Source organism: Falco punctatus (genome assembly GCF_963210335.1).
Source record: "Falco punctatus genome assembly, chromosome: 2".
NCBI lineage: Eukaryota > Metazoa > Chordata > Aves > Falconiformes > Falconidae > Falco > Falco punctatus.
The window spans coordinates 56,890,457-56,905,174 of record NC_137581.1 but is presented as its reverse complement, the minus strand read 5'-3'; positions in this window follow the sequence as shown (position 1 = coordinate 56,905,174).

The window sequence follows — 14,718 nt, the reverse complement described above, 5'->3', positions numbered from 1 at the left end:
ACAGTAATAGGAGATGTAGGATAACAAAATAAGGAAGGGTGTCTCTGACTCTTGTAAGACACTTTCTGATGCTTATGTAAAGGTGATAGGTTTGACATATGTGTATTACAACCTTCTGAAGCAAAGACTGACATGAAGGTAGGGTAGAGAAAATGAAGATCAAGAAAAGAAGATAAAGCAAAATAAATCCAAACCTAGTTACTAAGCATAGTAACACACCAACTGCATTCGGAGTCCTTAAGATGGTCAGCTCTGCCATACAAGGAAGTCTAACATACATTTAAAGCACCAGTTCATGGTCCGTATGGATTCCATATCCTCTAAATATCACAAAAATGCAGTTATGATAGCCTGAGAGGCCAGAGAAGAGTTTAAAAAGTGTGTGAAGGCAGATTTCCAGAAAAAATGAACAAAATGGAGTAAGTTGATGTCATGGAAAGCCATGCTCTAGTGGGGCCTGGCTGAAGCTATCTTGGCAGAGCAGCTATCTGCTAAGCGGACTCTGGGTCTGAGAATTGTTCTGGCCAAAATGTGGGGTAAGGCAAAGAACTACAAGTCTGTTGGTAATGAGCATCAGAGGCGGACTACAGTTTCCACAAATTTCAGAAATCCTTCATTCATCTCTTGTACTCGGAGCTCAGGAAGGGCATAGCAGTCGGTTCCCATGCCCAAAGCCCTGGGGGTGGGATGCCTGTAACTAAAAAGGGTGCTGACAGGGATGCTGCTATTTCAGTTCTACACCAGGAAGCCCTGACTTGGGCTTCCTGCTGGTTTTCTGTGTTGGGAAGGCACAGCTGGGCTTGATGGAGGTGATACAACTGTGTCTAGCCATGAGCTGAGAGGAATGCTAGGGTGGTAAGCATGCTGGGAATCTGGAGAAATGCCATCAAGCACTAATGAGATCTAGAATTCTTGGGTGGGAACTCTCTGAAGGCATTGGAATGGTTAATGAGCTTAGCAACAAGACAGGGAAGCTTCACACACAGAGGTTATATGTGAGACCATAAACACTATAGATTTGGAAAGCTACTGTACCTGTGAAGAAGCTCTGAACATTATGTAGAGATGGGAAGAGGCATCCCAGATTCTCCCCGCTGCCAAATTTACTCACTGAAAGTCAAATATCCCTTAGAATACATCAGATTGCAGGAACTTTGCTCCACCCAGAAAGCAGAACTCATAGGGACTTCTGTATATGTCCGGGAGTATCTTCTGGTGGATCAGGTGTACCTGGAAAAGGAATTCACAGTAACTTTATAGGAGACCACCAGACAGTGCAGGATGAATTGTACTGGGCTGGGATAACCTGTGGAGATCAGCGAGTATTCGAGCAGTGCTTTTCCCACTGGCCATTTTACTGGAGAGTGATAAAATGAAAGAAAGTTTTTGTGTGGATTACAGATAATGCTACACTGGGGCTGTGCCTGCAGTATCATAAGACAAGGTGGATAATTTACTGAACAGCCTGAGCACTACTGAGTGCTGCAGTCTTCTGAACTTCACCAAGCTGCACATGCAAATCCCACTGGAAAAACAGTAGTCTGTATTTTTCATCAACACAGGCCTTTGAGTTCACTGCAAGACCAGGTGATTTTGTTAGTTTAGGAGGCACCTTTCTGATGCTTACAAACCGAGTGTTTGTAGGGCTGCATGGTTTGATGTATTGACAACACAGGCTGGGAAGAATGCAAAATACATGGGGTTTGTATTGAAAAAATGGATAAAGCATGAAAATACAAATCAGTTTTAGCTGGTAACAGCAAGTGGTAGTAAGGAAAGTTGTAACTACTCTCTAAGAGACTAAGATAATGACACAGGGAATTAGCTTGTACCAAAAACCAAACAAAGAATTGGACATTCATAGAATTCCTTTCTTAGAATCGAATTCTGTATTGTAGAATTCAGTTATTGAAGATTTATAGATGGCTTCAGTGGTACTGTTGCTTTATTAAAAAGCAGTTGTTGGCTTTTTTGTTTTATTATTTTTTATTAAGGCAGTTTAGCAAAAGCATCCATCTGACAAGTTGGTCAGAACAAGGCCTTGTCACAGAGGCTTTGAGCAGGGTAAAGAAACTTTCTGACTCTCCCTGCGTTAGCCTAGACTACAGTAAAATACTTGAACAACCTGCTAGTGCATGGATGCAGGTCTACTGATGATGCTTTTCTTGGCATGGAAATGTAGTGTTGCTTTTAACAGCAAGATATGAACAGGAACAGAATTACTCCAAAATGAGTACATTGCCATTGGGTGGGCTATCAGATGAAACACCATTACCCTTAATCACAAATTCAGGGTCCCCAGGGGATGAGTAGCAGTGAGGTTTTTGTCAATGTCTTGTAATACCCACAGTAAATGTCCTTTATCCCTAGAGGGCAAAACTTGACAATCTTAAAATGAATTCAGTATGGAAGAATGTAGTTTGGAATGAGTGAATGTTGGCAGCTCTGATTAAATATTTATTTCTTTGGCAAGCCTTTGTGCTCAAAGCATCTTGCCAGGGTGCTCAGGAATAGGCAGATTCACAACCATTTTCATACTTCTCTACTAGTTACTCAGCATCCTTTTGATTGTGCAACATATTTTGTAAGTAAATAGAATGAAAGTAAAGCAATATTTTTTCTGAGGCAACGAACAAGATGCTGTGGAAAACCTGCTGAATTCCTGCCAAAAACTTTGGTTTTCCTACTGAAAAAGTTGAAAGCTTCCTGCTGTTACCAAGATGGTAACTTAACAGCATCCTTGCTGTCAGCTGTACTTTAGGTTTGACATTTCATCAAGTATTATTCAGAAATAACGTAAAATCATGGAAACCATTGTGGAAATGCACTGCTACTATATCTAGTTCGGCTTGCCGGAATTGAAGATTCAGCTGTAGTGCCTGCTCCCCTCAGAGCTGATTCTGTCTTACTGTTGCACAACTTCATTTCCCCTTCCAGCCTCCTTATGCATGGGAGAAAAGAGATTGGTAAATAGTCAAAATTCAGCCCATTTTGCTGTATTGATAGAAAAACAGACCTTTCAGCAGGAATTAAATTTGCAATTGTTTGTGCATTAGAGCGTTAATTGGTTTGGCGTATTAGTTGGCTAATAACTGGGAAATCTATTGGAAGGAAGCATATGCTGTAAATACATAATTATAACACAGTGCATTTCCAGATTACTAAGATTTGCATGCCTAAAACGTGTTGAATGTCAAATTTAATTTTTTATGGTTTATCTCATAAATCACTTCTAGTTTTTTGTGTATAATACATTGCATTTGTCACACCTTTATAGAAGTTTAGCTACTGTTAACTTGTTTCAATGCACCTCTGAACCAACATTTTCAGATCTTCAGATTCAAGAAAATTTCAAATTTAAAAGGGCCAGTATTCAAAGTTTAAGAAAAACATGAAAATGTGACTCATTGTAAAAAACCCTGTTAAATAATCCATTTGGAAAAAAACCCAAACCTGAAATTCAGTCACTCATGATTTTAAGTAAGCACATGGACAGACATATGGACTCAAGACAGGTAGAAAATTAGGTGTGATTTGGTCCAGTGATAGAGTGGCAGAACCACCAATGTACTTTTTGGTTGCTGTAACAGAAGCATGGCTTCCTGGAGTGGAGAGATGATCATCGCTGTGGAAGCATCACCCCGTGAGATCAGAGGAAAGTGGCAAACACAACTGCAGATTCTAAGTTGTGTCCCTGGCATTTCCATTCCCTTTGATGAAGACTGAATGTGCTTATCACAGGAAAGACTCTAGCCTAGAATTAGGGGGCTGGGAGGATGCATTTAAAAGGGAAAGCTAAAAGAGATAATCTGCAATTACCATGATAGATATTCCAAACACAAATTACACTCTTGAGAGTTATATGAATTATTACATGCCTTTACACATGGGCTAAATTAAAGTAAAAAACCCCTTTGGCTGTATTTCTGGAAAATTTCACTTGAACTTCCTTGATCATATGAGGTTGTGTATGTAAGTAGCTGTGTTGTAATTGTTAAAAGGTCTGAAATGTGTTTGCACAGGGAACTCTCATTTTAGCATTTTCCAAATCCTGAGTGCTTAGCTTTGTAAACTTAAATCTTTTTCTAGATTATTATTTAAAAAAAAAAAAAAGTAAAAAATATATCACGTGAGATTAAGACAGAACATTATAAAGCTGTGGTCTTCCCTCTGGCGTGGCTTTCCAGTGAGTGTTTGAACCTGTCTCTCTATACCCTTCAGGTACCACAGGTTGGTTCCAGCTGTTAAACTGGGCAGAGCTGGCTCTGATGTGCCCTTGCAGAGTCAAAATCCAGCTCAGCAGTAGCCGATAGGGTTCTCAGTCTAATCAACATTTTGGATAAATTTTCTTGAAAGGGTCATGACAAGTCTCTATTCAGCATGTATGAGTTATGGCTTCTTGTGGTGGTTTGACCCTGGCTGAATGCCAGGTGCCCACCAAAGCTGCTCTATCCCCCTCCTCAACCCGACAGGGGAGGGAAAATATAATGAAAGGCTTGTGGGTTGAGATAAGGACAGGGAGATCACTCAGCAATTACTGCCATGGGCAAGACAGACTCGACTTGGGGAAAACTGGTTTAATGTATTATCAATCAAATCAGAAAAACACCTTCCCCTCACCCCTCTCTCCTTCCTGGGCTCCACTTCACTCCCGATTTCTCTCCCTCCTCGCCCCAAGCAGCGCAGGGGGACGGGGAACGGGGGCTGCGGTCAGTCCATCACACAGTGGCTCTGCCGCTCCTTCCTCCTCACTCTCTTCCCCAGCTCCAGTGTGGGTCGCTCCCACAGGACACAGTCCTCCGTGAACTTCTCCAATGTGAGTTCTTCCCACGGGCTGCAGCTCTTCATGAACTGCTCCAGTGTGGGTCCCTCCCGTGGGGTGCAGCCCTTCAGGAACAGGCCGCTCCAGCCTTGCTCCCCCATGGGGTCACAGCCTCCTCCGGGCATCCACCTGCTCCAGTGGGGGTCCCCCACAGGGTCACAAGCCCGGCCAGCAAACCCACTCCAGCACAGTCTTCCTGCAGGATCACAGTCTCCTTCAGGCACATCCCCACCTGCTCTGGTGTGGGGTCCTCCATGGGCTGTGGGTGGGTATCTACTCTGCTGTGGACCTCCATGGGCTGCAGGGGCACAGCCTGCCTCGCCAGGGTCTTCACCAGGGGCAGGGGAACCGCTGCTCCAGTGCCTGGAGGCCCTTCTGTCTCCTTCTACATGGGTGTCTGCAGGGCTGTTGTTCTCACACAGTCTCACTCCTCTCTCTTGCTGGTGCAGAATTTTTAGGGTTTTTTTGTTATTATTATGCTATCCCAGAGGTGCTACCACCGTCGCTGATGGGCTGGACCTTGGCCAGCCCCAGGTCCGTCTTGGTGCCAGCTGGCTCTGGCTCCATTGGACATGAGGGAAGCTTCTGGCATCTCCTTGCAGAAGCCACTGCTGTAGCGCCCCCACCACCAAAACCTTGCCATGCAAACCCACTACACTTGTTTTGAAATTTGAGCAAAATTTTGAAAGTGTGTGAAGTTAAATTGGCTTTTTCCAGAGACAGTTTATGTCATATAACTGTATTTAAAATTTCCCCAGTCTGAATCCCAAGGCCTTCCAAGCAGGCATGTCTCAAAGGAAAACTTGTAAGAATTCATTAATGTGGCCAAATCAAAACACTGTCCTTTATTTCCATTCTTGAAAATGCCTAACTTCTGCATGAAACCAAAATAAAAGTAGTTGACAGAAAAATGGAAAAAATTAGTACAGGTTGTGGCATTAGATAAAATTAAAAAAGCAATGAGGTACCAACTGAGTTTGTACCATGCTTTAATTACCTTTTCATTTAAGATACATAGCTGTGTCATCTTATAAAATTCTGACATCTTCCAGCCATTAAATTCCATTCTGTGGTTCCTGGGGTCTGTCAGACATAAAGAGTACGAAGTGGCATTGGTTCCACTCACTTGTTTTTCATTATCCCTTAGAAACTGAAAGTTGTTCCCAAAGAAGAATGAAGGTCAAATTGTTTAATTAAAAGAAGATTTGATTTTTTTTTAAATAGGGATGGAGACCAAGAACAGTCTGCCAGACATATTGAGCTCCAAAGAGTTTCAGTTTAATCTAGTTTAGATTTAATTTGGTTTTAATTGCCCTGAATACCAGACTTATCTTAGAAGTCTAGAAAGTACTTTATTTTTCTTCTTGTCTCTTTTAGCTTCCTAACATTACATTTCTCTAGCTCTCTTTCATCAAATAAATCTCAGATAAGCCATCTGTAGTTCAGGTATCCTTATTCTTGAATTTATTAGTTCGGAGTCTGTGATTCTTTTCTATGCCGAAGATGGGGCACAATATTTGTCACTTCAGTCAAACTGAAAAGATAATATCAGAATTTGAACACTATATTGTTGGATCATGCGTGCTATTTGGGAAGAGATGTACAGTATCTCTTCTCTCTATGGTAATGGTTGTTTCTGTCCTTTATAACAATTTCTCCTCCTCCAGCTCTACCTGAAAATATTTTTTATTGTATTTCTTTAAGAAAAGCATTTCAAATATCTTTGTTGTGCCTTACACCTTAATTAGCCTAAAATGCCAGGGTGCCAAGATATTAGTTTGCATGTCAATTCCTTCTTACTAGTGTGGCAGCAAAAAAATCAAGCTCAGTTTCTACAGCAACAGAGTATGTTTTATTAGTATTCTCTTGTTATATGGTTCTAACAGATACATATTTTAGTGTAATATGTAAATAAGTATAAATAGTACAAATACTTTTTTTTTAAACCAGTGTGTTGAAGGGCTGGGTGCCTGAAAATGGGTGTTGGGCTTTTTTTTCATACGGTTCAGTAAAACATACTGCCTTTTGCTTGCCTTCTTTCTGTGGGGGATATTGAAAAGGATAATAAAAACTTTAAAAAACTCACGGAGTATCATCCATTGCAAGGGGTGATATTTCCATGGTAGTTTGCTGTGGAGGTTTTTTTGTAAGAAGAAGATGAAAGATGGACAGATGTTTGATGAAACAGTTAATGAAAAAGAATGATGCTTGGAACAGTTGATAAAACAACTGCCAAAGGGGCATGTCCTGTTGATGGATGGTTTATCTCTTTCAAGTAAACTGTATTGCAGGTAATAAATACTGGTGAACAGTAACGGCCATCTAAACAAAAGGTTTGGAAATCACCGTAGCTCTGGTTAACCTTAACAGAGCAATATTTGCTTGATTTTGAAAGAATCTAATTATGGGTAAATAAAGATCTTTCAGGAAAGATCACATTTATCTAATGAAAGTTTTTTGTGGGACAGGGTATTTAAATTCTAATAGTTTTTGTAAATAAAGTCCAATTAGTTTTTCCCCAGTATTTCTATTGTTCCTAAAATCCAACCATGGCAATGGTCAAATAAAATGATTCAGAAAAAATTGGATGAAGATGTTTTTTCTTTAAGATTAATGTAGGAAAATGGAATAAAAATTATCTGCAGGAAAGCATGATAAATTATAATAAAGTTGCAGAAGAGTCTCCTGGTTTTCCTTGTTTTTCTTCATCCTCAAATTACCTTTATTTTTTTTTTTTCTTGCTCATACAAATACTTTAAAAATGTAGGAAAAGACACATTCTGTTGTTCTTCAGAACTCTGGAAGGAAATCAATGACACACCGGACCAGCAAAAAACTCTTCCCCAGATTTTTTCCCTTAGGCATATAATGCAATATGAAGAGAAAAACTATGGAAAAAGTGGATGTTTGATGGTTTACCTCTGTGTTTTCTGTGCTTGTTGTTTGGATCTGGGTGTGCTTCAGTCAATGTTTTGTGTGCTACAGTCCAAGTTTCAGGTCCTGGCTGTGTTATAATTGTAGAAGTCTTCCTAGGCAACCCATGCCTAGCTTGGAAAGTAGGTTGTTCAGAAAAAGGGACAGAAGGAGAGCCATTTTTATGATTTTGCTATATTTGGCCTCCTTTGGGGCCACAGTCATAAATTAATATGCTTTCCTTGGGAGGATATAATTCTGTTTTGGAAAATAACAACAAAGATCTGAGAGAAAAAAAAATACCCCTGGAAGATTCATTGTTGGAGGTGGCAAGTGAAAATTTAGAATTGTATTAGGCTTCTTGCTGTGAGTCTGAAGGTCCTCACTCCTGCCTTCTCCCATGAATGCTTTGCTCCTGTGTGGTAAAGCATGTCTCCTGGTGCTGGGCACAGCATCCTCTAATATCAAACATCTGCCACACGCCCATGTGGAATATCAGTGGGTGATGACAAAGCATCTGAGATATTAAACTGGAGGCATTAGGGCAGATGACTTTCTCCAGGCATTAAAAAGAGAAGTCTGAGAGTTCCTTCCAACTTTCTGATTTCCCATTAAATGACAATTTACTTCCCATTACAGAGAGGGTGCCAGATTAGAAGAATTTTAACCTGGAGTCAATATGGCAATTTTTGTTCTTAATGGGAATATTTTTAACATAATGAGTTGGGGTTTTTTTATCAGTTACAGAAGATATCACCTGGAGGGTATCCTGAAGTTATTTCCCAAAGGAAATATGCTTTCCCCAAAATAGATTATGAATTCAAATAGACCTCTGCTTATCGACAGTGATGTTAGGCAAGAAACCAGCGTGCTGACACAACAGCATCCTGCTTAGTATGTAACGTTCTTGAGGCAACCAGCCTTGGTTATACTGGGCAATGCTCCCACATGTCTCAGAAGTTATTTACATGCCCCAGTGCAAGTGAGTTGTCCAATGAAAACAGCTGCATGTGAAGTATATGTTTCAAGAACTTTTTAAATGGTTAGATCTGGAAAAGTGTGAGGATCCAGCAAGGAGAAAATTCTTTTCCTTCTGAATCAAGGACTGCAAGATTTTTGAGGCAGATAATAGTTCAATTTCCCAGGTAGAACGCAGTCTAATTTCTGTGATAGCAGCAAACAGCTTTGCAGACACAGCTGGCAAGGTGTGGTTGCTTTGATTAAGAGCACACATCTTGATGTTTTAGGTGAGAAAAAGCTTGGCTGTGATTCATCTTGAGCCTTAGCTCATTTTAAGAAGTGTGCACAGCCTCTGGGACCACCACCCATCTGATTCAGATGACCAGGCTCTGAGAGCCATCAGCATTGCCTCTTGCACACATGCAGTGTATGCAGCAGGAGCAGCTCCCAAACTATGGCTTGGTTCATCTCTGCTTCTAGACATCTTACACTGTGTGAGATTTATTTTCATGCCAAAACCACTCAGAGTCCATACGGCCAGCTTGCTCTTCCCTGCAGCGACGTCACAGCCTTCCTCGCGGTGCCTGTGAATGTCAGCAATCTGCCCACTTGTTTGTAGTGCGTGGCTGGTCTGATGACAACTGGCCTCCTTTAGGGTTAGCAGCAGGGTTTGTGGGCTCACACAGGAAAATTCTGCATCGTCCAGGGCACACCTATGCCTGCAGAGGGTCTGTGTTATCATGTTGTCTGTGGGGGATGCTATACCTTGCACAGCTAGACCTGCAGGCACAAGTTGCTATTGCCCAAGGGCCTTCATGATGGGGAAGAACAACTTTCCCACTAAGATGCAACATCGAGGCTCTGGAAAAAGGGGCTTTCAGTGAGGAGGGCTTGAACAGGACAAATGGAGCCACAGCTGGACTGGACCACTTGCACGTCGTGGCCAGGGTAAGTCATGCAGCAGAGAGGAGGCATTGTGAATGAAGCAGCTGAAGATAGCCCAGGAGTGCTGGGCTCAGTGGATACTCAGGATGCTCAGGCAATGTCCATTTAACTGGGGAATGCCTGAGCAGTCTCAGAAAGAAACAGCACAAATAGGTTTGGAGAATAATCAGAAAAAGGGGTTTCTTACAAAAGTGAGACAGATTATGGGGTTGCTTAATTTGTCTTCTAAATTATGAACAAATGTGGCTAAATAATTTTTGCTCACAATGATTCCCTGCTGAAAAAGAGCCTTTACCTCAAGTAAGGATCTTGAGATGAGGCATATTTTCCAAGGAAACCTCTCTGATGCCAGAGCTTTGGTTTGGTTTTTTTTTCCCTATGGAATGAAACCCAAACGATGATTTTGCACAACTGGAAGGTCTTCCGGTAAAACACTATAGTCTGTACACGCATCCATGCCACACAGGAAAATTTCACTGAGCAATTACCAGTGGATGGACTGCTCTGAGATTAACCAAACAGCGTGCAATATGTGTGTGGGTCTCTTGGGTGGTGGTGCTGGTGGTGGATAACTGACGGTGTGCTGAGTGTTTAAAACTCCTGGGGTGAGGACTGTTACTATGCACAAATATCCCTGCCAGATTCACTTTGTATTGCATTTACTGATGGTTGATTTATTTGTGGAATAAAGTATCAGCTTTATTTACCAAATAAAAGATGTAAATCTCTCTGGTAGCATCAATTTATTGGGTATGGTTTTACTGGCTTGTGCAGGTTGCTTGCTGCTTCATTATGCTTGAAGAAAACTTTTGACTATTCTTATTTTTTCACAATTAAGTGGACAACAACTGGTGGTTAAATAAACAGTGTCATTAAACCCACACATTTACATTAACACAAATTTATTATCAATGAACTGTAGATTGCTGGTCCTTTACAAAAAGGAAATTAGCTGTCTTAACTATCAAAATGCTACCTGAAAAATCAGAGTAAAAACAAATGCAGGCAGCTGTAATGATAGAAATTACTAGACTAGACTAGACTATTTCAGTTGGAAGGGACCTACAGCGATCATCTAGTCAAATCGCATGACCACTATAGGGCTGACCAAAAGTGAAAGCATGTCATTAAGGGCATTGTCCAAATGCCTCATGAACACTAACAGGCTTGGGGCATTGACCACCTCTCGAGGAGGCCTGTTCCAGTGATCGACCACCCTCTTGGCAAAGGAATGCTTCCTGATGTCCAGTCTAAACCTCCCTGGTGCAGCTTTGGACCGTTCCCTCATGTCCTGTCATTGTATCCCAGGGAGAAGAGATCGTCATCTCCCTCCCCACTTCCCCTCCTGGGAACCTGCAGAGAGCAATGAGGTCACCCCTCAGCCTCCTCCTCTCCAAACTAGACAAGCCCAAAGTCCTCAGCTGCTCCTCACAGGACATGCCTTCCAGCCCTGGCACCAGCTTTGTTGCCCTCCTCTGGACACATTCAAGGACCTTCACATACCTGCCGCCTGCAGCACTTGTCTTGTTTCCCTTCCTTTTTGATCGCTTTCTGTACTCACTGTGGCAGATGTCCCCATGAGGCATCTGTTTGGTGTTTAGTTACTGCAGGCTCCCTGTTTATTCAAAGAGCAGTAGCTACTGCCCAAGGGCAGTGCAGTTCACCTGGCTCTGAGATGATCCCAGGGAGTTCCCCTCTTCCTCTTTCTGTTGACGAATCCCAGGATGACAGGTTTTCCAGTGTAGGCATGCCATTTAGGTGGGATGGGTCTAGATCCTCTGTCATATTCCATGGGAGCTGAGAGAAGGAGAGCTGCTTTCCTCCCTGCTTGCCGGCACTACTGATAGCTCCATGTCTTGGAGAGCTGGTGGACTGGGAAATACTGAGTGTGAGGGATTTGGCAAGGTCCTTACTCTGGCTGGGCAGTTGGAGAAGTTGTTGAGTGAAGTCACGTATGCTTGTCTCTGAGCTAGAAATGACAGAAATCCCACAGAGGGGTGCAGTGCTGCAGAGATTGATCTGTAGACTTCACACAGAGTGCACAGCGTCCATTGCTGATGCTGGTCTCTGTATGAAATGCCTCAGAGGAGCCTGTTTGGACATAAATTTGAGAATTAGTCTAGTAAAGTTAGCTCCATTGAAATAAAGAGATTAAATGCTAAGAATTCTGCACAACAATAGTTTTCAGTGTCGCTTCTTAGAAAGGGAGAAATGTCCTGCTGAACAGGCTGTTCTATATTCTCTGTGGACTGAGGGACAGTAATTGTGGTTGCATGCTAAGGACCTTTTGCAAAAGTTTCCTCTCCCTTCTTCCAGTGACGCCGGTCTTCTTGTGAAGCAAGTCTCCTGGAAGAAACGCATAATGGAAGCAAATGAATTTAATGTCTAGTACATGACTTGGCAAAGGACAAGAGGAAGGAAGGTCATTAATAAATCAACCCTGTTCTTACCCTTTCTATATATCTGCATGAGATGAAAGGCTTGGAGTCATAAAGATACTTCCCTCTCCGGTATCTAAGCCATGGAAAGGGGGAAAAGATGCTTTCTTTGTTTTCAGGGATCATAGGACCCTTTTCAGTGGTTGAAGAAACACTGCCATTTCCAAAAGCTTTCTTAAATCCTGTGAGAAAGAAGCAGCAACACAGAGGACGTTACATGAGGTACCAACCCCTCCTGCTGCTGTGTGAGCCACAGCTAACCAGAATACAGGGCTGTCTGCCAGCAGGTAAGGCTTGTTCCTGGTGGGGTGTGCTTAGCTTGGCGATTTACTCTGTGCAGGCAGATCCCACAGAAGAATGGATAGGGCCAGACATTTATTTATTTCTGACAGAACAGTATGTATCTTTTACGTACATCAGCCACACCAAGCTGTCTTGTTCTGCCAATGTGTTATTGATGTACAAGCTGATCTGAGAGGTAAATTTCCCTCTTCTTTCTTTTGCCTTCACTTAGCTCCATCTGTAACCCTGCAGGTGTGTACATCCATTCTTTCAGGTCTCTGATTTGTGAGAATTTCTCTTTTCTGTTTAGAGGAATAGTACTAACTCAGGACTGCCTTCTTGTTGGCAACTTTGAAAAATACCTTGTTAGAAGACTTTATTTGGCCCATGCAGAAAGAAGCAAGGAGAGATATCACTCTATCTATGAAATACACTGTAGCCCATCATATTGCTTAATATTTTATAATTATTCTTAAATATTAAATTCCAAATAAAATATTTTTTCTTTAGTGCTACTGTGCCATGTTGCATAAGTATAACACCAGTAAAGTTTGTGAGAAACTAATAAGGGATTGTACTTTCTAAAGAATTCCTGGTAGAAATATTAGGAAGCTTTACCTTCACAAACATTTGTATTGGGTTTGCGTGGCAAGGTTTCCGTAGCCCTTATTTCTCCTAACATACGCCTTAATTTTGGCTCATCAGTGATGGTAGTAACACCTCTGTTAAGAAGAGGGAAAAAGAACCTGAATGGCAGAGCCAGAGGAGAGGAGTGAGACTGTGTGAGAGCAACAGCCCTGCAGACACCCAGGCCAGCGCAGAAGGAGGCAGGAGGGGCTCCAGGCACTGGAGCAGAGGTTTCCCTGCAGCCCGTGGGGAGGCAGGCTGTGCCCCTGCAGCCCATGGAGGTCCGTGGTGGAGCAGATACCCACCTGCAGCCCCTGGAAGGCCGCACGCTGGAGCAGGTGGATGCCTGGAGGAGGCTGTGACCCAGTGGGGGACCCACGCTGGAGCAGTTTGTGAAGAACTGCAGCCCGTGGGAAGAACTCACATTGGAGAAGTTCGCGGAGGACTGTGTCCCATGGGAGGGACCCTACGCTGGAGCAGGGGAAGAGAGTGAGGAGGAAGGAGCGGCAGAGCCACTGTGTGATGGACTGACCGCAGCCCCCGTTCCCCGTCCCCCTGCGCTGCTTGGGGTGAGGAGGGAGAGAAATTGGGACAGAAGTTGAGCCCAACAAGAAGAGAGGGGTGGAGGGAAGGTGTTTTAAGATTTGATTTTTTTTTTTCACTACCCCACTGATTTGATTGATAGCAATTTAAAGTAATTTCCCAAGTTGAGTCTGTTTTGCCTGTGACAGTAGTTGTTGAGTGATCTCTCCCTGTCCTTATCTCGACCCACGATCCTTTCGTCATATTTTCTCTCCCCTCTCCCCCTGAGGAGGAGAGTGATGGGGTGGCTTTGGTGGGCCCCTGGTGTCCAGCCAAGGTCAGCCCACCACATTTGGTGTTCTTCCTGAAGTTAAACTGATACTGAGTTAGTGTGCCATGCTCCTTGCTGGTTTTGACCCTGTAGGGCAGGAGTCCCACTGAAGTCACAGGAGACCAGAGAAGTGCAGTCTGTTGCAGGATTAGTTGCACTTCATCTCCACTCTGAAATGAAATATAAAGACTTACCCTCAACAGAGCTTAAAAGGTAATAAGAACATATGTTGAAATCAGCAGGTCCTTGTAACAGGCTTTCAGATCAACCATTTCCCCTGAGTTTTACATTATTCTCCTCAATGCCAAGGAAAGTTTTCTTCTGCTGTGTTCTGTTGTAAAAACCTCTTCTGTAACATAAAAATGAAATGTGTATGTCCACAAAGTTCATGTAAATCCATTTGCTCTGCTTATTCTAGTTTGTTCTTGTGTATACTTATTTCACTGTCATAACCGAAATTCTCAAAGTGGCTAGTCACCAGAAGCACCTCTGTTCTGAATACTTTTAAAATAAAAAGGCTTTGAAGCTTTTATCTCCAGAACTATTTCAAAATATCAAGAGAAAAGTTATGCTATCACTTTTGCTGTAGCAGTCACTATCTCAGATGAAATATATTTTTCCATTTCCCTGTCATTTGGGTAATTTGATTGGATCTATTTTGCAATTTTCTTTTAATTGGAATTTCTCCTTATTCTTCATGAGAATTATTGTGCACCTCACCCCATGATTTCCAAACTATTGTGTATCAGTCTTTTGTTGGTTGATGTTATGATATTGAAAATCCTTGGAATACTTCCTTTCACAGCAGTTGAATCAGCAGAGGCATTTCCTCTGAGTGCCAAAGATGAACTACTAACCAAACTGAGTAAAGTTTAAAA